General features: G+C 40.1%; 1 long non-coding RNA gene across 5 annotated transcripts in view; it reads right to left on the bottom strand.

Moving 5' to 3' along the window:
* The window catches only part of LOC142140427 (uncharacterized), a 107,310-nt gene that overhangs the window by 42,557 nt on the left and 39,434 nt on the right, over positions 1 to 25,319 (bottom strand). Inside the window, exon 1 of one of the 5 annotated variants that reach the window (XR_012688470.1) lies at positions 5,890 to 6,032. The exons of the other annotated variants lie outside the window; for them this stretch is intronic. This is a non-coding gene — a long non-coding RNA (uncharacterized LOC142140427). Of the gene's footprint in view, positions 1 to 5,889; positions 6,033 to 25,319 lie in introns of those variants that run through there. 5 annotated transcript variants of the gene reach the window in all.

Genomic DNA, 25,319 nt, shown 5'->3' with positions numbered 1-25,319 from the left:
CTAGTTTGTCTTTCAGATATCAATTGCAGGTTAAATTGCACAACTGTAAAGTACTGTGATTGGTCAATTTATTACAAGCTTGAATTATATCCTATTGTTCAGTAAATGTCTCTCTCTGACTATCTTTGTCCATCTTTCTCTTATACTAGAAATGTGTCTTTCTTTTCCTTTCTTTCCCTTTCTTTTTCTTTCTTTTACTTTCTTTTCTTTTTCTTTCTTTTTCTTTCTTTTACTTTCTTTTTCTTTTTTTTTAAAAGAAAGTAAAAGAAAGAAAAAGAAAGTTAAAGAAATACTTTCTTTTTCTTTTTCTTTTTCTCATCTTAATCTTCCCATTCATTCTTTCATATCCACATCAGTTTCACAAGAGGAATAGCAATCTATGCAACTGATACTGGGTCTGGAGGCACCAGGGACCCAGTGATATTTAGGTCCCTGAGGCTATTGGCAAATGGGCACATTGCATGGCCATGTATATTAGCCAAGGGAACTCTGTGCTTTATGTTGTGCTCTGCACATAGCAGACAGCACTGCTTTGCTGTGTCAATGCTAGTGATAACATTCACAGAATCAATCAGTGTTCAAGTGTCAGGAACTTAGAGCTTATGCTGCTGCTATGTGTAAGAAAACAGCATATAAGTGCAGAGTTGTGTAGGTGAATAAATGCAGCAAAGCACCTGTATGCTGTTAGCTTGCTCACAGATTGGTGTTATGTGGGAAGGTGAAAAGGTGGTGAGGGCCCTACAAAGTTCTGTTATGGGGCCTCTTTATTACTAAGCCTCACATACTGTATGCCCCAAAGCCTAGTTGAGTAAAAATGGACTATGAAAATAAAATGACAACTGTCAGAGATTATAATTTTACTGTTGACCTCAGGTCTAATTTTAGTATCTCTCTTACCAAAGAAGATTCATGCTATCCGAACAGTATCTGAGCCTTGTCTAGGTTGAAAAGACTGAAGCTTGAGAAAGTCCACAAGGGGTGGACGAAACGCTTTGCTGTGTTCCAAGTCACCAGCATATTGCTGCATACTCCTGTAACCAACTTTCACACTCACCTGATGAACGGAGATCCAGTCCGCTAAGATCGCTGATGTGTTATCATCCACGGACATACTAGGAACCCTTTCTGCGGTAGTGAGTTTCTACAGACTTTTTTTCAGGTGCGCACCTGTTTCATCTTCCGGATATCGGATTCCATTGCAGACACGTTGTCAGCGCAAGTACGGAGACACCTATGCGGGACCATAATTCCTATGAAGATTTGTAAGTGTGCCCTGCATTTCTTGCGTTTTTAGTTTGATGTCTTTTTCCTCCAGTTTGACTGTCTCGTTGTACATCTATTGATCCATCATCTATTGCTGACACGCCGTTAGCGCAAGTACAGAGGTACCTTATGCGGGACCACGATCCCTATGAAGATATGTCATCTTCCTCCAGTTTGACTGTCTCACTGTTATTTTATTGATCCACCATATACTGCCCAGCTATACAGACCTATCATTGGGCATAATATATATCTTTTACATCATTGGATCACATTGAAGTCAGTCTCAATTTCACTCATCTCATCATTGTTATAAGGCAGTTCTATCTTTCCGTCATCTCTCCATATGGTTCATGTCGTGTCAATCACCTATGACAGACCTCATTTCATTTAAGTCCTTGATGCAATCAGTATTGTGGTTTATTGTTATGTTTTATATGTTTGAATAAATTTTATGTCATTTTCAAGAGATCATTCATGTGATTATCTCTGTTGAAATTGTTCAATTATAACACACTTGGGTGAATTAACTCTCAGCGCTGTATCTTTCTTTAGCCTATGTATTCTCTTTATTACTAAGCCTCACATACTGTATGCCCCAAAGCCTAGTTGAGTAAAAATGGACTATGAAAATAAAATGACAACTGTCAGAGATTATAATTTTACTGTTGACCTCAGGTCTAATTTTAGTATCTCTCTTACCAAAGAAGATTCATGCTATCCGAACAGTATCTGAGCCTTGTCTAGTTGAAAAGTTTTAGGGGAGTTTTAAGAGGCCCATGAAAGAGGTGGGTTACCCTCCCAAGCTCTGCTCCACTAAGTATGCAGTGGTGAATTGTAGGTCTACATGAGCTGCATTCGCATAAACACACTTTTACTGTACTCGGCCTAATTTAACATTCCCCTTCCCTCTGCCATCCCATCAATCCAGATGCAGATGGGCATAAATGCCAGAATCATGCAAGTCAACATATCTGTTTTACCCAGTTTGTTTATTCGTTTACTATGTTTGTCCCCAAATGTAAAGCGCTACGGAATATGTTGGCGCTATAGAAATACATGATGATGATGATATGTGCATATACATTCTCCCACTGTCTGGTCATGCACAGAGTGATTTCACAGAAGATACGCTTTGCAAATCAATGTACATCCTACCCTGCATCAGCCCCTAGAGTTCTAAATCCACTATTTTGTTTTTGTACCTTTGCACTGCACTAAGTGCATAGGCGTGCCCATGCACACCCTAATGTACAGTTGGATTAAGATGGGGCAAAAGCGATCCACCTAACGGCTGCAGTACTGACTACAACGGAGATGCACTGCATACAAAATGGCCGATGGAGCTGCTGCGCATGCCCAGCCGCAGCAGCTCCTCCCATGTTCCTTTGCAGAACTGTAGTGCTCAGGTGTGCAGACTCCAGAGTCACATTTAGAGAAAATAGAACCTACTGCCTCCATATGTTGTTTTACTATGTTTTATTACCCCCACTGCTGTAACCTCTCTACTGTCTAACTCTACCAAGCCTCCTCATACTCGCAGAATCTGAATATTAATCTTCAACAATTTTCCACCTCTCTCCAACACCTTCTCTCCCCTATCTCTACATTCTCGTCCCCTGAGATGGCAGTACCTCATTTTCACCAAACCTTAGCAACGGCCCTTGATCAAGTGACTCCAGCAACACTACATACTACACGTCGACTTCGATGTCAACCGTGGCACACTAAAGCAACACGAAGTCTTCAAAAACTGTTCCGTAAAGCAGAACGTCACTGGCGTAAATCTCGAAGCTCTAATGTCTTCTTCACATATACTTCTGTCTACCGCTTTTATCGAAATGCTCTGGACACTGCAAAACAAACATACTTCCAATCTCTTATCTATGCTCAGGCTTCTAACCCCAAACGCCTTTTCAATACATTTAATCATCTTCTCAATCCTCCCACCCCGAACCCTCCATCTACTATCAGTGCTCAGGATCTTGCTTCCTACTTCAAGGACAAGATTGATAAGATCAGACTAGAAATGGTATCCTCTTCCTCGACAAGCAATCAGCTCAATTCCTTCCCACTACCCTCTGACACCCTCTCTTCATTTGACCCCACAAATGAAGAGGAGATTTCTACTCTCTTCTTATCTTCCTACTCTACCTCCTGTCCTCTTGATCCTATTCCCTCGCAAATTGGTAGATCCCTGTCTCCTGTACTCATTTCACCTCAAACTCAAATCTGTAATCTCTCACTCTCTACTGGCATCTTTACATCACTATACAAGCATGCAGTGATTACTCCTATTCTAAAAAAACAAAACTCCGACCCAAACTCTTTCTCAAATTACCGTCCCATCTCTCAGCTCCCTTGCCCCTCCAAGCTTCTAGAGAGACTTGCCTACACTCGCCTCACATGCTTTCTTTCCGCAAACAACCTGTTGGATCCTCTTCAGTCTGGCTTTCGTTCTCAGCACTCCACAGAGACTGTGCTGACCAAGGTTGTCAATGATCTGATCACTGCTAAAACTGAACGCCATTACTCTCTCCTAATTCTCCTAGATCTCTCGGCTGCATTTCACACTGTTGACCACTCTCTTCTCATACAAACGCTGCAATCCCTAGGTCTTCAAGACACTGTTCTATCCTGGTTCTCATCCTACCTCTCTAATCGCTCTTTCACTGTTAATTTCTCTGGAGCCACCTCTGCTCCGCTTCCCCTATCAGTTGGAGTACCACAAGGCTCAGTGCTAGGTCCTCTGCTGTTCTCTATCTATACCGCTTCTCTTGGAAATCTAATAAGTTCCTTTGGCTTTCAGTATCATCTCTATGCGGATGATACCGAAATCTATCTATCCTCTCCTGATCTCTCAACATCTCTGTTGTCCTGTGTAACTGACTGTCTTTCTGCCATTTCATCTTGGATGTCCTCTCACCAACTCAAACTTAATCTTTCTAAAACAGAGTTAATAATATTCCCACCCGCCAACAAGAGCATACCTGACATTTCTATCTCTGTTGATAACATGACCATAAATCCCACCCCACAAGCTCGCTGCCTAGGTGTAATCCTTGATTCACACCTATCCTTTGTTCCCCACATTGACTCTATATCTAAATCATGTTACATACATCTAAAGAACATTTCCAGAATCCGCACATATCTCACGCAAGATACTGCTAAAACCTTAATTCATGCACTTATCATCTCCCGCATTGACTATTGCAATTCCCTCCTTACTGGTCTTCCCAAAAACAGACTCAAACCCCTACAATCTATTTTGCATGCTGTGGCAAGACTGATTTTCCTTGCAAATCGCTATTCCTCTGTTGAATCACTCTGTATGTCTCTACACTGGCTGCCTGTCTTCTACCGAATCCAATATAAAATACTTTTACTAACCTACAAGGCCATCAACAAAGCTGTACCAACATACATCTCCTCTCTTGTCTCAAAATATCTCCCAACTTGGCAACTCCGTTCTGCAAAAGATCTGCGTCTCTCATCCACCCTCATTACATCCTCCCATTCCCGGTTACAGGACTTTTTTCGGGCTGCACCCACTCTATGCAACTCTCTCCCTCGCACAATAACTCTCCTCTGGTCTACAAAATTTCAAGCCTTCTCTGAAAACCTACCTATTCAGACAAGCTTAGAATATTCCTCAACCACCCTCTTAACCTCACTACCTTTAGCCTGTTACTGCCTGTTACACAATTTCACACAAGACAACTACCCCCTGACCAACATTGTTGTGTGACAGGATCATTTAGCTTATGAGTCACTTTTACCTTTGCAGTCTGGCTGGGCCAAGATGCAAAATGTATACTTAACCTCATGTGTCAATCTCCCATTGTCCCATAGATTGTAAGCTTGCGAGCAGGGCCTTCTCACCTCTTTGTCTGTTTTACCCAGTTTGTTTATTAGTTTATTATGTTTGTCCCCAATTGTAAAGCGCTATGGAATATGTTGGCGCTATATAAATAAATAATGATGATGATGATGGGGCACTACTGTGTGGCATGATATGAATTGTGGGGCACTACTGTGTGGAACATTATGAACCGGGGCGACTTCTAGACACCCCCCCCTAGACAGTGTTAGACACTCCCCTTCAGCGGCACATGGTGGCGCATAGTATTCCTCTCTTGATTTCCCTGAGTACACACCCTAATGAAATGTACTGTACAGGGCTATGACTAAATACAAATAATGCACTTAACTACTTCTGACTATGTGGCACACTGATTTGTTCATGGTCCAGTCATATTCTTTCTATCTTCAAACAAAAACACCTTTGTTTGATTAAGCTTATTCTTGATGTGCAAATATCTGTCAGACAAACAAAAGCAAGTGCAATGACATGAATAACTGATCACCTGATTTGCACTGTTATATTTGCAATGCTGTCATAAATGTAATGTTATTTTATTTTGTATTGACTTAGCAACTGAGATATATGTATAAATAAAAGTTATTTACACAGTTAGTTATGCAGGTTCTATTTATATTGTATGCAGATCTGTGCATCCTTTACAGTATTTTGCTATACAAAATTAATTTGAAGCATTATGCCTAGAAAATCAGACTGTTGGCAAGTATGCAAATACTGTCACTATTGGGAAAGCAACTCACAAATGTCAATGGGGCAACGAGCCAGTGCATTGATTTTGTCTAATATGTTCCTCCATATGTCCTTTCAACGTGTTCTGCTGTATCTCCTGCAGATTGCCGAAAGAGCTGAACTTCATGAGCTGTAATCTCATCCATGTACATCAACGCTTTTTCTCTGGAGAGGACTCGCACAGAGTTATTTTAAGCATTTAACACGTGTTCTCAAAGGCTTTTAAACGTGCTTTGCTACTGATAGTCCAAATGGATCAGTACACTGTTTCCGAGAACCATTCAGTTCACTTTGCTTCATGTTGGAATCAAGGGTGCATGCAGCATTCTGATACGTTAATGCTCAAAAAAAAGGTAAAATACAATGTAGTTGTATCTTTTTTCACAAAATTCAACTCATATATTTTTCACAATCGGGGTGCATTCACAGACAAAAGTCATATACTTGCAACCAATTTTTCTTTTTACTAAGAAAATGTAGGTGGCTGCAGAAACTGCAACCCATCAACTGTGAGAAGGGGAAGCGTTCGCCCTGCAAAACTTACAAAACATTGTCATTTTCTGAATAAGTTCTGCTCTGTTTATCAAGGGGAAAAGACCTATTGCAGATGAAGAGCTTTCTCCATCTATAGGGCTTATATTGGCGGTGATAGGGCTTCGCCGATACACATCACCGCCGGTATGCCTTTGTATGGGTTAGCCTATTTGTTCAGTTTGGCACCAGTACTTGTATAACCAACATAGCTGTTCTGTTAACACCATTCTGATATAAGATAGAGAAGCTGAAAGAAGTAATTTATTACTGCAGTAAAATATTTTTTTCAACCTGAAAGGTTTTAAAATGAATGGAATGGTTGCCCAGTACCCAGAAAATAATTATTATTGTATGGGGAGTAGGCAGATATAATATAACTCTGATATGTTCCTTATTCCATAGATTGTGAACAGGGCCCTCTTACCGCTCTGTCTGTCTCTTTGCTACCCAGTATTGTTTTATCACCGTTGTAAACTGATTATATATATATATATATATATATATATATATATATATATATATATATATATATATATAAAAGTAAAAAGAACAGGGCGCCACATAGTGTATTACAAAATATAAAATGAAAAAAAGTATAATCATAGTACAAAGACTGTACTATAATAGGTTCCCGAATAGGAGAGACGATAGTGACTTTGAAGTTGAAAATAGTGAAGTCAATGAAGCACACATGTGAATACAGTGATTCAAATCCCAGGTGAGATCACCACTAGTAAAAGATCCTGCGTACCAGATATAAGACTTGAAAGGCTTAACTGCAATGCTGATGGTGTTTCAGAGTCTGCTATGACATCCAATATTAAAACTTCTCCTCAACAGGACAATCACCAGATACAGCTGGGACCTCAGATCATGAGCGTGATAAAAAAGAGCTAAAATAGTGTAATACTGTATATAAAAAAATTATTAAAACAATAAGTATCACACTTACATAAAAACAATATGGAATATGCACATAAAGGTTTCTTTCAACGGTACTCATCTAGGATGCATGGAATCTTGTGGAATTGCAACATTCAGTTCTTACTGTAACTCCACAGCCGCTTAGCTGGAAGGCAAATGACGACCAGTGTCCACAGAATATAATACCGCGATATCCAGATGAACTAGCACAATCCTCAACGCGTTTCGTCCGTTCAGCAAATGGACTTCATCAGGAAGAACATGAACAGATAGATAATAGAATACATATAGTTGAGATGACGATGCCTTTTTATATTTTTCTTTCTGTTTTAACAGTAGAACTGGAAGCTCAAGCCAAGCTTCAAGTTCTGTAGAGCTGAATGGGAGCCTTTATAGCGTTAATTAACCCTTATAAGTCTGAATATTTTTAACCGCGACAGCTGAATAACATTCGGCTGCCAAAGCAAAAAAAATGTAAATTGCAACTATAAGTAATTTTTTTTATGACCGCAATAAGTGGCAATATAAAATTGCACTTTTTGCTGCAATAATCATTATAATGAAAAATAGCACCCAATTGCCTATAATGTGTTCAGTTAAATATTTGTTCGATTAAACCGCAAAACATTGTAATTTCAATGAATAAATCAGTTGCCTTTAAGCAATAATATGATTTGTTGAGTGTAATTCTACTTAAACCAACAGTCAAATATTGTAAGTTCTGTTTCTTAATAAAGGTATAAATATATATATATATATATATATCTCTGTTATGGAATTTTTGCTGGCATTGGCAATTTCTGTCAATATCTTGCAAAATATCAGATTTTACGCATGATTTTGTGCAGAGCAAAACATTTAATCGAATTGCAAAATTAACGGTAAAAATTATAAAAATTGCACAATGACATTGGACATTGCTGTAATGTGGACAATATCATTATTTGCTGCTAATTGATTTGTACCTATAGTAGACAAAGCTGCAGGTGAACTTTTAAGATTGTTAATGATTTGTTTCTAATGCTTAGTACAATATTTTGTTCACGCTTTAGCTGGCTTTCTTTTTCCACAACTGTGTGTATGAGCCCTAAATTTCATTTAACTTTTCTCTGTGCTACAGAAACAGGTTCTAGGACCCAGAAGGAATATTACAGAAGAGAAGACAGTTAACTATGAAGAGTAAAACACAAACATAAATAGCAATAGGTGTATTGAGCAGAGGTGTACTTATAAAGAGGTAAACTGAAGCAGCTATCTCAGGCAGCAGCTTTTGTTAGAGGACAGCAAAATGTATACATTAAATAAAATTTAATTTTCATGGTTAAAAAAAAAAAGTCTAAAAAAATAGTGGCTCTATTTACCAGATGGCTCTTTAGTGCATTGTCATATCTATCAAAGGGGTGAAGCAGGGTACACACAAAAGAAAATGACTGCAGATGCGATTTCTGTAACGTTTTTACCAACGACTGAAAGTCCAAATGAGCATGCAGATTCACGTGTACATACTAATGCAATTTACCTTCAGACCTGTGATCTTCAACTCTCATAACCATCTGCTGAAAAGATTGTGACTCTGTAAACTGTACAGATATCTGCCTACATTGCTGGTCATGAATGCATACACACTTCCACATTTGCCTGACATTATTCCCTCATTGATAGTGAGTTTAGGAAGTTTATAAAATCAAATCAAATGATACAATGTGCTTTGGTATGATAAAACATGATCATGGAAGTGCACACAATAATGCAATATCTTACCAGTCATTTATCGTGTGATCAGCACGATAATTGGTTGAAAAACCTATATTGTGTACCCAACTTTACATATGGCCAATTACTTGAGCTCAAGGAAATTAAAATTAATTGCCTTGAACTCAAATAATATATATATTATTGTATATAAACTGTTGATGTATTAATAATGGTTTAAGGGAAATCTCAGTCAGATACAAGTGCTGTTAATCCGTATATATTTTGCTACTCTTGTACCTTTTGGGGTTGCAGGTCCTTTAACGGCTGCTGTACTTGACTATATATTCAGCACCTTAAAGGAATTTTCTGTTGGTTTTATATTATTTCACCTCCTATTCAACATCCCACTACCCTGGGATTCTCACATTCTCAGGAACCCTCATACTCACAGTCCCACTGTTGTTAGTATTAAAGTCATTTTGTCGCTTACAAATAATCATAGTCCAATGCGATTGTTGTGGTTCCAACGCAGAAAGATATTTAATTGCAAAATATAGCAGGATTTACAGCAAGCCATCATAATGCATAAAAGATGTTACAATCAAGCAACACACAATATTATAGTCAAGCAGGAAAGTATAAACATAAACCAAATACATTACATGTTAAGTAGTACTTCACCCAGGCCCATGATTTACTTTTGATACAGTGCCACACAAGAGGTTGGTTTACAAAATAAGGGAACTGGGTCTCGGAATCAAAATTTGTACTTGGATCGAAAACTGGTTAGAGAATAGGGAACAGAGAGTTGTGATAAATGGAACATTTTCTAATTGGTCAAAAGTCTTAAGTGGAGTACCTCAAGGTTCCGTGCTGGGACCACTCCTTTTTAATATATTTATTAATGACCTTGGTGATGGTTTAGAGAGTAAAGTTTCTATTTTTGCAGATGACACTAAACGCTGTAAGGTAATAAAATCAGAGCAAGATGTAGCTTCTCTACAGAGGGACTTAAATAAACTGGAGGATTGGGCGACCAAATAGAATATGAGGTTTAACACAGATAAATGTAAGGTTATGCATTCAGGGATCAAAAACAAGAACGCAATCTATAAATTAAATGGAATTAATTTAGGAGAATCTATAATGGAAAAGGATTTGGGAGTGCTCGTAGACAGTAGACTTAGCAATAGTGCTCAATGTCAAGCAGCAGCTGCAAGGGCAAACAAAGTATTGGCATGCATAAAAAGGGGCATAGATGCAAGGGAAGACAGTGTAATTTTGCCACTGTATAAATCGTTGGTAAGACCTCATCTTGAATATGCAGTACAGTTCTGGGCACCACTCTATAAAAAAGATAATTTGGAACTAGAAAGGGTTCAGAGAAGGGCGACAAAATTGATAAAGGGTATGGAGTCATTAAGTTATGAGGAAAGGTTAGCCAAATTAGGCATGTTTACTTTAGAAAAGAGGCGTCTAAGGGGAGATATGATTACTATGTACAAATACATTAGGGGTCAATACAGAGAACTTTCATGGGAACTTTTTACCCCAAGGACCATACACAGGACACGTGGTCATCCCCTAATGTTAGAGGAGAGGAAATTTCACAACCAGCAAAGAAAGGGGTTCGTTACAGTAAGGGCAGTCAAGATATGGAATTCATTGCCAGGGAAGGTTGTGATGGCAGGTTCAATAGATATGTTTAAGAAAGGGTTAGACAAATTTTTAGCGGAAAGGTGTATCCAGGGATACGACCGTTAATTTAAAATGAAGGATAGTAGTGGATATAGGGTAAAAATAGGACTGCAATATTGAGTCTGGGGGGATTTTCACAATTGAAACAGATTGGCGGTTGCTTACTCTGGATTAATTTCAAATATAAGTGCAGGATCGCAGGAGATCCAAAATAGGTTGAACTTGATGGACTGGTGTCTTTTTTCAACCTCATCAACTATGTTACTATGTTACTATAAGATAGGGTCATGTTGGTTAATGCTTGTGAAATAAGCTTTAATATGAGACCAAACTCTTTACCTTTTAAAACACCTGAACCATGAATACCTTTACTATAGTATTATCTATGCATAAATAAACAATCTAATACATTTTACTAATAAATAAATGTGGACTGGAACCTTAATAAATGTGTATTATTTACAAGTGTAAGTGCGAATGTAAATGTGTGTGTTTATGTAAATGAAATGAAAATGAACCCGTGCGATTGCATCATAACACGTGGCGTATTAATCACAATCGCACGGTAAAACAATATTAATAAATTTGGTTTGCTTCATCCAATTATTTGACTTCGACAGCCCCACCCTTTGAGAGTACATCTAACACTCTCACCCTAAAAATTTTATTGCAGGATCTCAGCAGTGCGTTTCATTTTTCTGTGATGCATGTCCCCATTTACGTTTGACCACACTGTTTGTGGATATCAGTCAGGTTACCATAAAAGAGAGTCACAATCATAGAAATCATTTCCTTTTCCTGGGGAACATATACCTTTGGAGCTCGGAGATAACCTTTTGTATGCCCTTCACCCACACATGTAATACATTATCTGGAGGGATACAAGATACGATAGAATGTGTAACATCAATATAGAATATTCTACTACAGTTCGTCATGCCTAACATGTTCATCTGTCCGAAGCATGTCTTTTAGCTTAGATGACATTTAAATAACACATGTTCACCAATAACATCATCCTATGTCTATCAACAATGTCCTTTATCCTTCAACCTGTGTTAGTAAATACACTCTAATAATATCAACAGGTTTTTCAGCAACATTTGTGGGGCGAACTATTGTCTGTTCGTTCTTCCCAGTCTCCCAATACTCAAGTTTCTTTGTATGTGAAACAGTGATCGGCCTGCCAAATACTGGGAGACTTCAAATGAAGGGTTCTGGCTGTATTACCTTTCCCCTACTGGCCTCCCACCCCATAATTCGGGTACCTCAGAAATATTTAGTGGAAAAAGAACTAGTCCTACTTGATATAATATCTGAGGCACGTGAGAGCACACCCGGCACTCAGTTTGGTCTAAAACCTTACCCACTCAAGAATGATAATCACTCTCAAGGAAGCCTGCTCAAGTCCGAATTATTACTGGACTGGCATTGCTGGATACACCTCTCTCCAACTAAGGGGTCAAAGTACATACGGACACAATACTCCTCAGACAATAACCCCTCACACTGTCTCCGAGCTCCAAGGTTAGCAAATTTTTCTTTTACTCCTGAATTGAATAGCTTAATTGGCTGGACCGATTGTGCTAACAACTTCTCCTTCATCCCCAACTCCTCAATATCACTACCTGAACCAGCCTCTGTCACCTGTGCATAATTGAAAGAATTGACTGTCCTGAAAAGAGAATGAGATGAGATAAACACTGGACAGGAAAAAAAACAGGAAAAACTTCTGCTCCATGCTGGATAACAGTCTTTGCAAAGTCCTTGGCTCAGGTGTTGTTAACTACAATCTTGGGTTTCCCGGAATGGGTTCACAAGTGTAATTGGAACCTTCTACGGGTGTTGACTCCTCTGCAGGGATGGAATGAGTACAAGTGTCTCTCTGCTACTCCTAGGAGGTGATGCTGGTCGTTAACACTTGGTACCTGTCTGTCAAACAACTTGAGCATAGGACATTACATTATATGTAGCTTCAGTATAGAAAAAACACTGATGATGTCACTATGTATACAGATAACACTTAGTGAGGTCTTCATTGGTCCAGGGTTAATGATATTCCAGTTGCCTGCTGGTCATAGGTCAGTTCATTTGATCCTTTCAAAGGTTGAGAAGCAACTTCCCCCAACTGTTGTCTACGTTTTTCCTCCGAATAACCAGTTCACACTGACCCACACACAAAGTACTTTTGAGTATTACTCTCATATTGCTTATATCTTGCGACTGCTAGATACGATCGCTACTCTGCCCAAACCGGGTTAATGCTGGGGAAATCAGCTTTAATATGAGACCAAACTCTTTACCTTTTAAAATACCTGAACCATAAATACCTTTACTATAGTATTATCTATGCATAAATAAACAATCTAATACATTTTACTAATAAATAAATGTGGATTGGAACCTTAATAAATGTATATTATTTACAAGTGTAAATGCGAATGTAAATGTGTGTGTTTATGTAAATGAAATGAAATGTAAATCATAACACGTGGCGTATTAATCACAATCGCACGGTAAAACAATATTATCAATTTGGTTTACTTCATCCAATTATTTGACTTCGACATTGGTCACACTCTACTTTGGTACAGGTTGTACTCACAAACCACATACTATATCCCAAAATCCAGGGTGAGGAGCAACTTCCCCCACACTGTTGCTGTGCATTTAAATGACAGTAAACTTCCTCAGGCAGATTTCTCACAATGTCCCAATAACCAGGGACTCTGCCACTGCAAATAGCACTGTCCTTTAATCACAGGGCACTTTCTCCTTCTCACATGGGGGCTCTTTCCCTCTAGAGTAGCCGTGTTGTCTGGATGCAGTGATCCCCCCACCTTTCTTGGTGTGGGAGCACATAAAAAGGGGCTCTCATATAGTGGTATCTCCTCCCCTCATTCAGCTCCTTCTAATAGCCATGCTGCCTCTGCAGTGACCCCCTCACAGTATGGGGGCTCTATACAGGATTCTCTCTTACTCTCCCTACCTTCCAACCACACACACTCACCCCTCATAGTCAAGCAAATCCATGCCTCTATCTTGGCAACTTCTACCAAAGACTCTCCTCCCTCTTGGGGCCCTTGATAGCTGGAGACTCTCCCCCTCTTGTCAATATGTAGTTCTCATGTCATATGCCATGTACCCACTCTCTTCTTGTGCTTTCTTGGGGTACCCCTGATGGTGGGGATCCCCCTCTTAATCTGCCCCCTCTCTTATTGGTCTTCCAGATGATGGGGCCTCTAGACTACCTTAATGGAGTCACTTATTTGCGCCTTGCATGCAGACGCCTACCTGAGGACCCGGAACATTCCTTCTTCCTTCTGCGTTCCGGTTACAAGATGGCCACTGTTCTAAAAATCGCACGAAAAACCAAAGTCTTAATAGAATCCGGGTCCAATATGTTTCCACCCTATACATGATGCTGGTGCTTCCACAGAGCACCTTTGGCCACACACCTACCAATGACCATCACTCTGGTCATCACATGGCACACCCCTATTCCAACAAGGCCCACACCTCTCCTCCTTCAGTGCTTCCCCCCGATGACCTCGTCTGCTGACACCCAGGGAGTGGGGATACAAGCTAGCTAATGCTAGTAGGCATTTCATTATTAAGTCAGATAAAAACATAGCTAGCAGTCTGATAAAAGCCCACTCTAAGCAGGAGAGAGGATCTCCTACAAGAGCTGTTACAGGTGCCACATGACCCTTCAGAGAGGAGGACTGGTGAAGCAGAGGTTGATATTTTCTTGTTTCCTTTATCATTTATAGCTCCATCACATATTTAATTTTGGGTTGGGTTACACTCTGACATTTATAGTCCCACTCCCCTCTTTCCTCCCTCCCTCAGCGTCATAACTAGAAATTGTTAGGACCTATAGCAATATTTTGAAGGAGTACCACTAAGACATTCAATAGAGTGGCTTAATAACTAGCATTACGCTCTCATACCCCATGGAGAACTCCAGTCCAAAACAATGCCCTGTGCTGCTACACACTGTTTACATAATTGCCAATCTGTCACTGATGCAGATACATTACTTTTATTCTCAGTGGCTGCTGAGTTTGATTGTACCTGAAAAGAAGGAGCCTTTATAGACATCTGTATTCTTGGGGACCAGAGCCTTTTATGCTGCTAGGAAAAAAAGCAAAAACGGGTGTAACTTTCCCATGCAAATCTTGTTTAGCAAGCATTGAAATGGTACCTCCACATACTTGTTCTGTTATCGCCATCTCAGAAGAAAATGTATGAAAACATGCTTTATTATTTAAATAAATAATTTATTTTAATCTTCAATAGTTTTTAAATAGATCAGTGCGGATTCCCTCATCATGTGGGTAATGTTTAACAGACACAGGTGAGGAGTAGTAAATGGAATGAACCCCTTAAGGAAGCTGCCCAGATGTCACAAGTCTCTAAGGTGGGTGAGGGTTTGGCAACAAGCCACTGTATGGCAGAAGCCCATATGGAGCCCCCAGAGAAGTGCCCACATAGTAAGGGTGGGTCAATGCAGATGCAGCATGGCTATCCTTAAGAGCTAAAGAAAGAGACAAGCTCGTACTATATGAGAACCCCCTTGTAATTTGCTCACATACCGAGAGGGGGATCACAGCATCCAGGCAGCGTGGCTACTCAGGAGAGAAAGAGTCCCCATGGGGAGATCTAAAGCAATCCCTCTGATAGAGGAGCAGTCACTATTGGAGAGAAAAAGGATACTGTATCTACATGCTAATGTAACTGTCATGCTTATGTAACACCCTGTCACTGTGTGTAGTGTGGGGTGCAAAGGTTACACAGTGCACCTCCTTCTCAAGTCCTGGCTAGCTGAGGGGCATGGGTGTAAATGACCAGGGGGTCCCTTTACATGCAGGTGTTTCTTTGTATGTAGTGGGACACATGCGATGTCACTTTGTGGTGCAGTGCAACAAAAGTCAGAATAATTTGTGTGCCAGACCATCTCTATCACAAACTGAACTCTTTATTTACACTCCTCATCCTCTAGCACAATAATCATTATTGTTGCAGCAATAAAGAAATATATACAGCTACTTACTCCTCCAGCACATTTCTTAATGAGCAATATGAATTAGGGATGTGCACCGGCCACTTTTCGCGTTTTGGGTTTTGGGTTCTGATTACCTTCAGGTTTTGGGTTCTAATGGGTTTTGCCAAAACACCACCCTCAAGGTTTTGGGTTTTTGGTTCTGATTTTATTTTTAAAAAGCATAAAAACTGCTAAAATCCAGATTTTTGGTTTTTTTTCACTCCTACGCTATTATTAACCTCAATAACATTCATTTCCACCCATTTCCAGTCTATTCTGAACACCTCACACAATAATATTAATCCGGATCTCGCGAGATCCGACGGCGGGATCATGATGTTTTGCCTCGTTCTGAGTTTTGCGTCGGGCGGGAATCACCGAACAGTGCTCGGATCGGCACTGTTCGGGGGTGTTCGGATTTCAGAAATCCGAGCCCGCTCACCCCTAATATGAATACGGTTACAAATACATCTCCTTACTCCTCCTGCACACATCTTACACTGCTGGTGTTATCACAGTAGATATCAGGTTCTCCTGGTCACAATAGTTCCACAACTACTCACAGTTCAGCCACTGTTTCCAGTACACACAGGAATCACAGGGTAGCTTACCTCCAGCACACACTTGTAGCTCTGACCCCTTTTCTGTGTAGCTCACAGCTCTGCAAGCAGGTGTAAAATCCCTTGGGCTATAACACTCGTCACTAGTGTTCTTTCTGCCTCTCTCTGGGTTATCCCACAACTCCACAATTGCCCCTCTTTGCTACAACCCTCTCTCCAGGGGTCTCTGCTCTTACATCCTTAGTGTCCGCATGCTGTCATTTGCAGCAATTCCCCCCTTATCTCCAGGGGTCTCTGCTCTTACATTTCTCTGTGTCTGCATTCTGCACTTGCATCAATCCCCCCCTTCCTTCTTTCCAGGGGTCTCTGCTTTGAGGGCTCTCCCCCTATCCAGGGCACATATTCCTTTCTCTGGCACAGTCACCATGCTCAGTGCTCCCAGGCAATGCATTGCAATTATTGTGCTGGAGGAGAGGAGTTTTCATAAAGTTTCATTTCATTTAAACTGAGATGGCCTGCCCTCCAAAATTATTTGCACTGCACAATGTTGCTACACTAGTGTCCACTGCATGCCACGTGTGTTAAACTCCCGTGTACTAGGGGGAGGCCCTCTGGTTTGTTATTGCCTGTACCAGTTGCAGAACTACCATTGGTGCAGCAGGTGCGGTACACAAGGTACCATGGATATAATGGGGCCCACTGCACGGCAGATGTAGAGGGTCAGAACTTATGGGCTGTGGGCTCTGTTTACCTCCTCCCCGCTTCCATGCACTGAGGCCCACAGTTCACTAGTTCCACCTCTGGCCTGTACCCACCAGCTAGCCATGGCAACGGACCGCATATGGTCATCAGACCATACCACCAGAGGGTTCTTCACAATTACAGAGAATAAGGAGAGGTATAAAGCGGTAAGAGATCCATTTCTATGGTAATTAATAAAAGAAGAAAAGGCGATTAGGCATTTATAGGAGGGTTAAACACCAAATTTTCTGGGTGAAGGCATATTGGGAGAAGAGCAGGATAAGCCACAGATTTACCACTGATCAATAGCAGCAAAGGGGATAAGACCTAGTGAGGATAGAGTAGAATTGGGATAGTTAGACCAACGAGCCATAGAGACAAACCAAGCACAAAGCCAATCACAAACCCAGCATTCCTGAACTCCACTGCAGAGAGTCAACTCCACAGGAACATTGCATTGAGATGCATTTATCCCTCTTGTACTTCAAGGATTATCCTTATAGAATCACGTTCATCACTCACTGGCAACTGGATCAGATAACTGTTAATATTGCAGGCCTTCACTTCAGTGCTAAGGACTAGTGAAACTCTTCCTTGGCACACATGGGCTTCAAAGAAATTAAATTTCACTGACCTGCCTCCCACAGCAATTTCCTGTTGGTGGTTAATGGAGGAGGGGTGGGGATTAATGAAGTCATAGCAATTACATCATTAGACCTCACCCACTGCCTACAGAAAAATAATGAAGTACTCTTTCTTCATTCTGGCATTCTTATCCAGATATGACTATACAAATTTGTCCTTTAAAGTGTTTATTCTTGGGTCTTGTCTTGCTTGGATGGCTCAGCTCTCTCTTTTGGGGTCAGTGACATCCCCTCTAAAACCGGAACATTCACCTTCAACACCCCAGCTATATCTCTGTGGCCTCCCTTGTGGCAGCAGCTGACGCCACAACATAAGCATCCTGGCTGAGTGTCCAGCAGTGATACAAAACAACTATATCAGGTACACAGGTACTCTGAGCTAACAGATAATCACAAGTGTGTCAATGCAGCTTAATAGCGAAAGTCTTTACCTGAACAGGAAGGAGGCTCAGTTAATATAAATGATGGACTGTCATAGTTGCCAGCAGCTGACTGTCTCAAGGACAACTTCATCTTTTATGTTTCCACCTCCCGCTGTCTCACCACATTCCAACCATGCCACATCACAGTGCTAGTTGCCAATGTCTGTCTTAATTGTAATTGCTCCTGCCTTACAGTAACCACACATACTTTCCTCACCAGGAGCTACAATTTTTATTCCACTACCTTATTTATCAATTGTTCCCTACACCTCTTAGATTGTAAGCTTATTTGGACAAGGCCATATTTATCTTCTGTTTCACATTATTGCTCGTAATTTGTACTATGATTCTCTCAATGTAAAGAGCTGTTTTATTTGTTGGCACTTTATAAATAAAAAATAATATAAAATATTAATAATATTTCAGCAAGAAGCAACTCACCCTGATGTCCAACACACACGACTCACCAGCTATCTGTCATAAGCTTGCCTATAGATCCATCCATGCTTCTGAGATCATGTATAATGAATGGGTGTCCTTAATTGAACAAATATGGTCAGCCACTAAAGTGGAGCTTATTTCTCCAAAAAATGAGTGAATCTGCAGGCAAGCAGTTATACTTGGGGGACATGGGGAAAACTGGTACTTGGAAAAATAAAAAAGTGGACATCTCATTGACAAAGAGAAACCTAAATATTTACCAGTAACTTGTTTGATACAAGGATCTACATAAACCACTAACGATTCAAGAGTTTCTGAGAGCATATTTTGAACCACAGTAAACTTGGCAACCATATTTTTTTACATCCATAAATAAACTTTATATTATAACGTAATATTTATTATCTCACTCCATGGAGCCTATTTATCAATTGTCACTTTAGTCCAGTAATAGGTAGGATGTTTTATTAAGACAATAAAAAAACACAATTTAACAAAAAATAGGGTTAATTTAACAATTTGTCAGACCTGTGCATTGTGAGCCGACTAGCCCAGATTTGGGCTTTCAGTTCTGCCAATATGTAAAAAACACCATAAAAACACATTTATTAAGAAAATTAACAATATTTTAAAAACTTCATTCATTTAAATGTTTTATTTAAAATATAAAGTTTGTTTATTTTTGTTATTTTATCAATCTTTTATCTCCATCTTGAGTGCTGCCATCTTTGTTGGCGTCCTAACGCAAAGTATAGGGAAGCACTCACAGGCGAAAGCTGTTTGTTAAATTGACCACTGATAAATCAACCCCCTAAGTCCAATGTACAAAATGCAGGTGAGCTACTTTCGAATCTTAACCTATGTTTGTTAAAAAAAAAATGAACTTATAAATGGCCCGGCATATACTAAAATATAAAAAAATAAAAGAGAAGATTTAAGAAGCTGAAGCATGACCCTTGACTAAGCAAATTATATCATGTACCCAAAGCTCTCAATAAACATTTATATTTCCTTATTAGGAATTAATATTTTGGTGTAGTTCTGTGCAGTAACCATCATTTGATATAAAAAATAATAAATACATAGTAGCATTTTAATGAGTGGATCTATGCTCTAGCAGCTACTGATTGCTCTGTAGTTACTTAAAATTCTATCTTTCTGCAGATGAGTCCATCAAAACTAATAAATATATTATACACATCATGCAATATACTTAAACACATATATGTAAAATTGACCCACTCCTATCTACTTAAATAAAATTACAAATAAGAAGATGAGTGAAATTTTCAAACAGTTCTGTGAAATATGTGACCCTATCCGCAATTGCCCATGAACTTTCACACATCTTGCCAATGAAATTTGGCCTTTAGTGTTACCAGTCCATCACCAACCACACCACACAACATAATGATTTGACCACTGTTGTCACAGCTCTATAGATTATACAGTACAGTCCAAATTCACATATACAGGGGCTGATGCAGAGATGGTTACACAATGGGCGTAAGTTACTCTTAAAATATGCGCATGGAAAAATTGCATGTTTCCACATCAATATGCCTGGTTTACAAGAAGTCAATTCAGTTCTAGTCCAGTCCAGCATTTCGATTCCAGTCCCGCTCAGCAATCTAGTTCCAGCCTGGTATCCACTGCTAAATCTGATCACCATCTTGTTATTCTTGACTTCTTGCCAGTCTCCAGTGCCATTTATATACAGTAGACTCCTGAACTCTCAGCAACCACCATCTGTCCAAAAGTCTGCAGAGGGTTTTTGAATCAGTGTGAGATCCATTTTCAGCTACAGCCCAGCAATTACCTTACGAAAAAAGCAAATGTTGCGTACATTATCTCCTATACTATCTCCTATTGGGACATGCATTAGCTTGGACATCTCCATTATGAAAGAGCAGATGCCCTGCTTTCCTCATGTTCTGGATTCATAGCAGTCTTCCGTTGGACCTTTGATGAGCCAGGCAGAACCACTTTAGCTTCCTTAAATTATCCTTGTCTTCGTCAAGACTCTTCCGGTTGGCCCAAATTCTGGTTCTATTCCAAATACTGGCTTTTGAGTTGGAGTGAAATGATGAGGCCTTGATCGTAGTCTTCTGGAATAGCTTGTCCAATAATACTAAGGATGAATTATCTATTTGTGATCTGCTTTCTACACTTGATGAATTAATTTCCCTGTGTACTAAAATTTATATACGCTTTTGGGAACATATCCTGGAAAAAGGAAAGGATGAAAGGGTCAAACAACACCACCACCCACACTGCTGAGCAATGAGCCCATGAGGGTGAATCAATCTCGCTTAACCCAGGAGGAACGTCAGAAACGCTGACTGGTGAATTTCTGCCTTAACTGTACAGCTCCAGGACATTTACTTGGTTCCTGCCCCAAGCGTTAGGGAAACTCTTGCTCCTATTCTGTGATAGAGAAGCCAGTTTAGGTAATTAGTAGTTAATACTTCTCCACAAAAATCTAATTGTGTATTACCATTCTTGAAAATCCTCAGTGAACCAAGAACTTCTCAGCTCTTCTTGACTCTGGTGCCGTTGGAAACTTCATTACTGCCACAGTGGTTCAAGATTTGCGGCTACCCATGGACCCGTTACCCCGACCTTTCTACATCACAGCAGTGGTTGGAAGTAACATCTCAGATAGTATTATCATCCACCAGACTCACCAGCCTTGGCAACGGTCGGCCAGGATCCGGAAGTGACGCCCCGGTCGTCAAGGTGACGGCCGGGACGCCAGAGGGGGCCAGAAGCGAGCCATGACATGAAGTACTGGTATTTTTTGTTTATTGTTTTGTACCGTTTCACCATGTATAGTGTACTGTTTGTATGGTGTACGGCGCTGCGGAAATCTTGTGGCGCCTAACAAATAAAGGATAATAATAATAGCTTTCTGAGGTTATCCAAAAGTGGGCAACCCCTTTAAATAATGGCCTGTTAATGTAAGTATGTGGAGTGCTGCTGTGACATTGGCCGCTGACTATTTTGAAGATAGATCCATTACAGTCATCAGGCAGATAGAAATGTCTTAAATGAGATCACTATTATTTTAGCTTAAAGCGAATATATAATTTGCTATAAAAATATAGATATTACATTTTACTCCCATAAAGTTCAGCATTTGTAAAAGTCAAAAATACAATATTCAGTTAAGGACAGTATTGTCTATGAAAAGTTTCCATGTGGTTCTGATTAGCCCAATACTGCAGTGTTCAAAAAGCTTAGTTAGTTATGTGCATGCTTTCAAAACAATCGATGGTTAACGAACACTACATATATTTAAACATATATTTAAAAGAGAATATTTCACCTGGGGTGTAGTTTTGTTTGTTGTTTTTCTTAGGTTTTTCCCTCTCCGTTTATCTGGAGAAGGGTTCCGCCAGTAGGAGCAAGTAGTATTCATACCTCCCAACATTTACCAAGGCATAATCAGGGCAAAATATGCTCATTGCCTGATTTGTGAAAATCACGCCCCCAATTCAACACACACTAGTCCGCACAACCACTCCCACTTTAAGATGAAGACCCTCCAAGATCCTTGAAAGCTCTGCCCCTTTTTCGGGTCTGCAAATTGGAACTGTGCAGTTGGGACAGTTGTAAGGTATGACACTCAAGATCAGTTACTATACAGCTAGGTAATTGCTCTGTATTTCCATCCATTTTCAATGCAGACAGAGAGGGTCAATTTTCAGATATGAAATTGAACCAGTTCTCTTCCTAAATAATTTCTTATAAAACCTGACTTTCAAGGGTACTTTCAGCGTTTTGTGAACTGTTGCCTGCATGAAATGTGGAAAGTCAGCACAACACACATTTGAAAGATTATCATGGTAGGCAAATTTGTTACTGATCCCTTTCATGGGCAAATGGAAGGTGAATGAGGTTTTTTTGCATTAAATTTCCATCAATCAAAAGTACTTGTATCTAGCAAATACAGTATATAAAAACACAATATTTTATATATCAAGAGTCTTGTAATTATGAAAAAAAAATTAATGTAGTGCCGTAATGTTCAGCATTGCTATATAAAGTAATGAATATATAGAACATGTGAATCTCTCTGTAGCCCAATGCCAATACATGTCTGTAATTTTATGAATCTTTCAGGATGACATAGCAGCAAGCATTTGCGTTCTCAAATTTAATGCAATTGCCACGTATATTAAACCTACGGAACCTGCCAGTTGTTGATCTTCAAACCACAGCCAAGAAACCAACCAGCCGCCAGCCTTGGCTAATTAAATATCCGTGACTGACTGCCCACTGAACAGTCTGGCTCTGTTTAATTATATGTTCCCCTGCTGTGCCTGAACTTTGCAGTCTGCGCTGAGAAAAGCAGGCTTTCAGCACACCAGCACGACACGCAGCCACATGCACGTGCTGCCTAGCATTGGCTGTAGTGAGGACAATAGGGAATAGGCTAATGGCATACAGTAGTAGTCATGGACTGAAAGGGAGTCTGCGAACAGCATTGAATCTAAGGATCTCAAAAAAAAAAGACCTTGATGCTGAGGGTCTTGGAACTGAACCAAAAGAAGTGATTGAATCCCTAGACAGGTATACAAAAGAAAATGCAAGCCATCTGACATAGGGTGAAGAGCAAAAGATAAAGGATCTGCTGTACAGGAGAGAAAAGAAATAACAGCACAGTATAGCACATAATGTATTTTATGTATTTGTGCCTTTCTACAGTACTGATGTTATTATTGTGCCCTATATTTTTATTGCTAACCCCTGTGTATTATTATAACTTTATTTGTCTCTTATTTTTGTACTTGTCAACTAAATTTATGTAAAATAACACTGGTATAATTGCTTTTTAAAAAGTGTGGAGCTTCACACGCCTCTGTTTTCTTTTGACATTGATGAGGAAAGTAATTGAAATAAAATGTTAGGAAACACTTGATGTGCTTAACTGCATACATTATCTGGGCTAGTTAATTTTAAAATGGTTTATGCACAAGAAAGAAATTGCTTTGTGATTATGAACTTCATTGTCTCGATGTTAGAGTGGAGATTCTAATACTCTTCGGATCATTTACAATGGGCAAGCAAAAATGTGTGTATCTTGCTCAGGCGCGGGCTGGCATATATCAGCCTGGGGGGCACACAGTGTCATGTGATGTGGCCGCGGGTCAAAGTCAGGTCATCTTCCATCACAAGGGCCGGCCGGCCCTAACAATGCTAAAACTGAGCGGCCCGGGGGACCGATGCCCCCCTGCCACCTGGGCCAGCCCGCCCCTGATCTTGCTCCTGGTTGTATGCCATATACAACTAGGTACTGTATGCATAATTCCAAACATTCACAGCTACACACAACTCAAAAATTAGTCCATTTCCTGTGATAGTGCAACTTTTTTTTTGGTATGGTACACCGCGCTTTTGACTGCCAAAAACTAGCTATTGGAAGGTACAGCATATGATTAAGCCAATAACCTGCATAAATGTGCCCAATCTTGTGGCATGTTTGAAATGGGTTGCTGCCCATTTGCGTGCTGTAGTTAGGTCTTCTTACCTGTGTTTCTAAGCAGGGCCATCTTAACAACATTATGGGCCCCCGGGCAAAGCAGTGCACCGGGGCCCCTATATATATATATATATATATATATATATATATATATATATATATTGCAACAGAAAAAACAAGTGGGGCGCCCCAATGTGTAATATCACAAATATGGTGTTGGGAAGATGTAATAACTGCGTACCGTAAGGATGTATTCAAGAAGTAAAGATCATATGGAGGTTTCCTCTTCAGAGGTAATCCCTCTCAGTCTCCATCAGACATAACGACAATGTAGAAAAAACAGAACAAAAAATAACATAGTGCAGTATTGTTATGTATAAAAACTGCACCAGGAACCAGAGATAGTCCTCCACCAGGAGACAGAGTGCTAAAACAGGTAGTATACCCAAAGGTGAAAAATGTAGCACACATGTGCAACATGCAACCCTAGGTAAATAAAAACTGCGTACCAGATAGTCACAAGACCATGAACTTTCTTGAACCAAATATACAAGATCAGGCCATTCCTCTGTCACAACCTCATCCAGTAGCGGTAATGAACAAGATTGAACAGAAAAGAATGCAATGTAAAAATATAATAAATTTATTAAAATTGAATAGCACAGTAGTAACTCACATGAGGTAACCACAATAGCGCTGGTAGATGTCACCGCTCATATATATATATATATATATATATACACACAAGTTTATCCGTGCATGATACTCATGCATTCTAGAAAATGTTTGTTCCCCGGGGGGATGTTAGGGCGGGGCGATTTAGGTCCCGCCCCCTTTCCGACTTCTGAGGCTGCCGGGGGCTGCACAATATGTGCAGGTCCGCTCGGCAGTGACAGGCAGGGACAGTGTGCTGCCCGGCCGCTCTGATTGTGTTTAAAACACAATCAGAGCAGCCGGGCAGCACACTGTCACTGCCAAACGGACCTGCACATACTGTGCAGCCGTCGGCAGCAAACCCCTGCTAGGGGGGGGGGGCGATTGCCCCGATCGCACCCCCCTGGATCCGCCACTGTACACATGTGTGTTCATGAGGTAAAATTACCTCACGAAAATGAGTTTGACCCCTCAACTCGTCAATAATGTCAGTATACCAAATTTCAGCCCTTTTTGAGGGTTTTTTTCCCACACACACTAAGAATTTAGTAGGTCAGTTAACCCGTGCATGATACTCATGTATTCTAGTCAAATCA

The sequence above is a fragment of the Mixophyes fleayi genome, chromosome 2 (genome assembly GCF_038048845.1).
Source record: "Mixophyes fleayi isolate aMixFle1 chromosome 2, aMixFle1.hap1, whole genome shotgun sequence".
Lineage (NCBI taxonomy): Eukaryota > Metazoa > Chordata > Amphibia > Anura > Limnodynastidae > Mixophyes > Mixophyes fleayi.
Note: the sequence above shows the minus strand (reverse complement) of the source record. Positions and strands in the feature narration are given on the sequence as shown.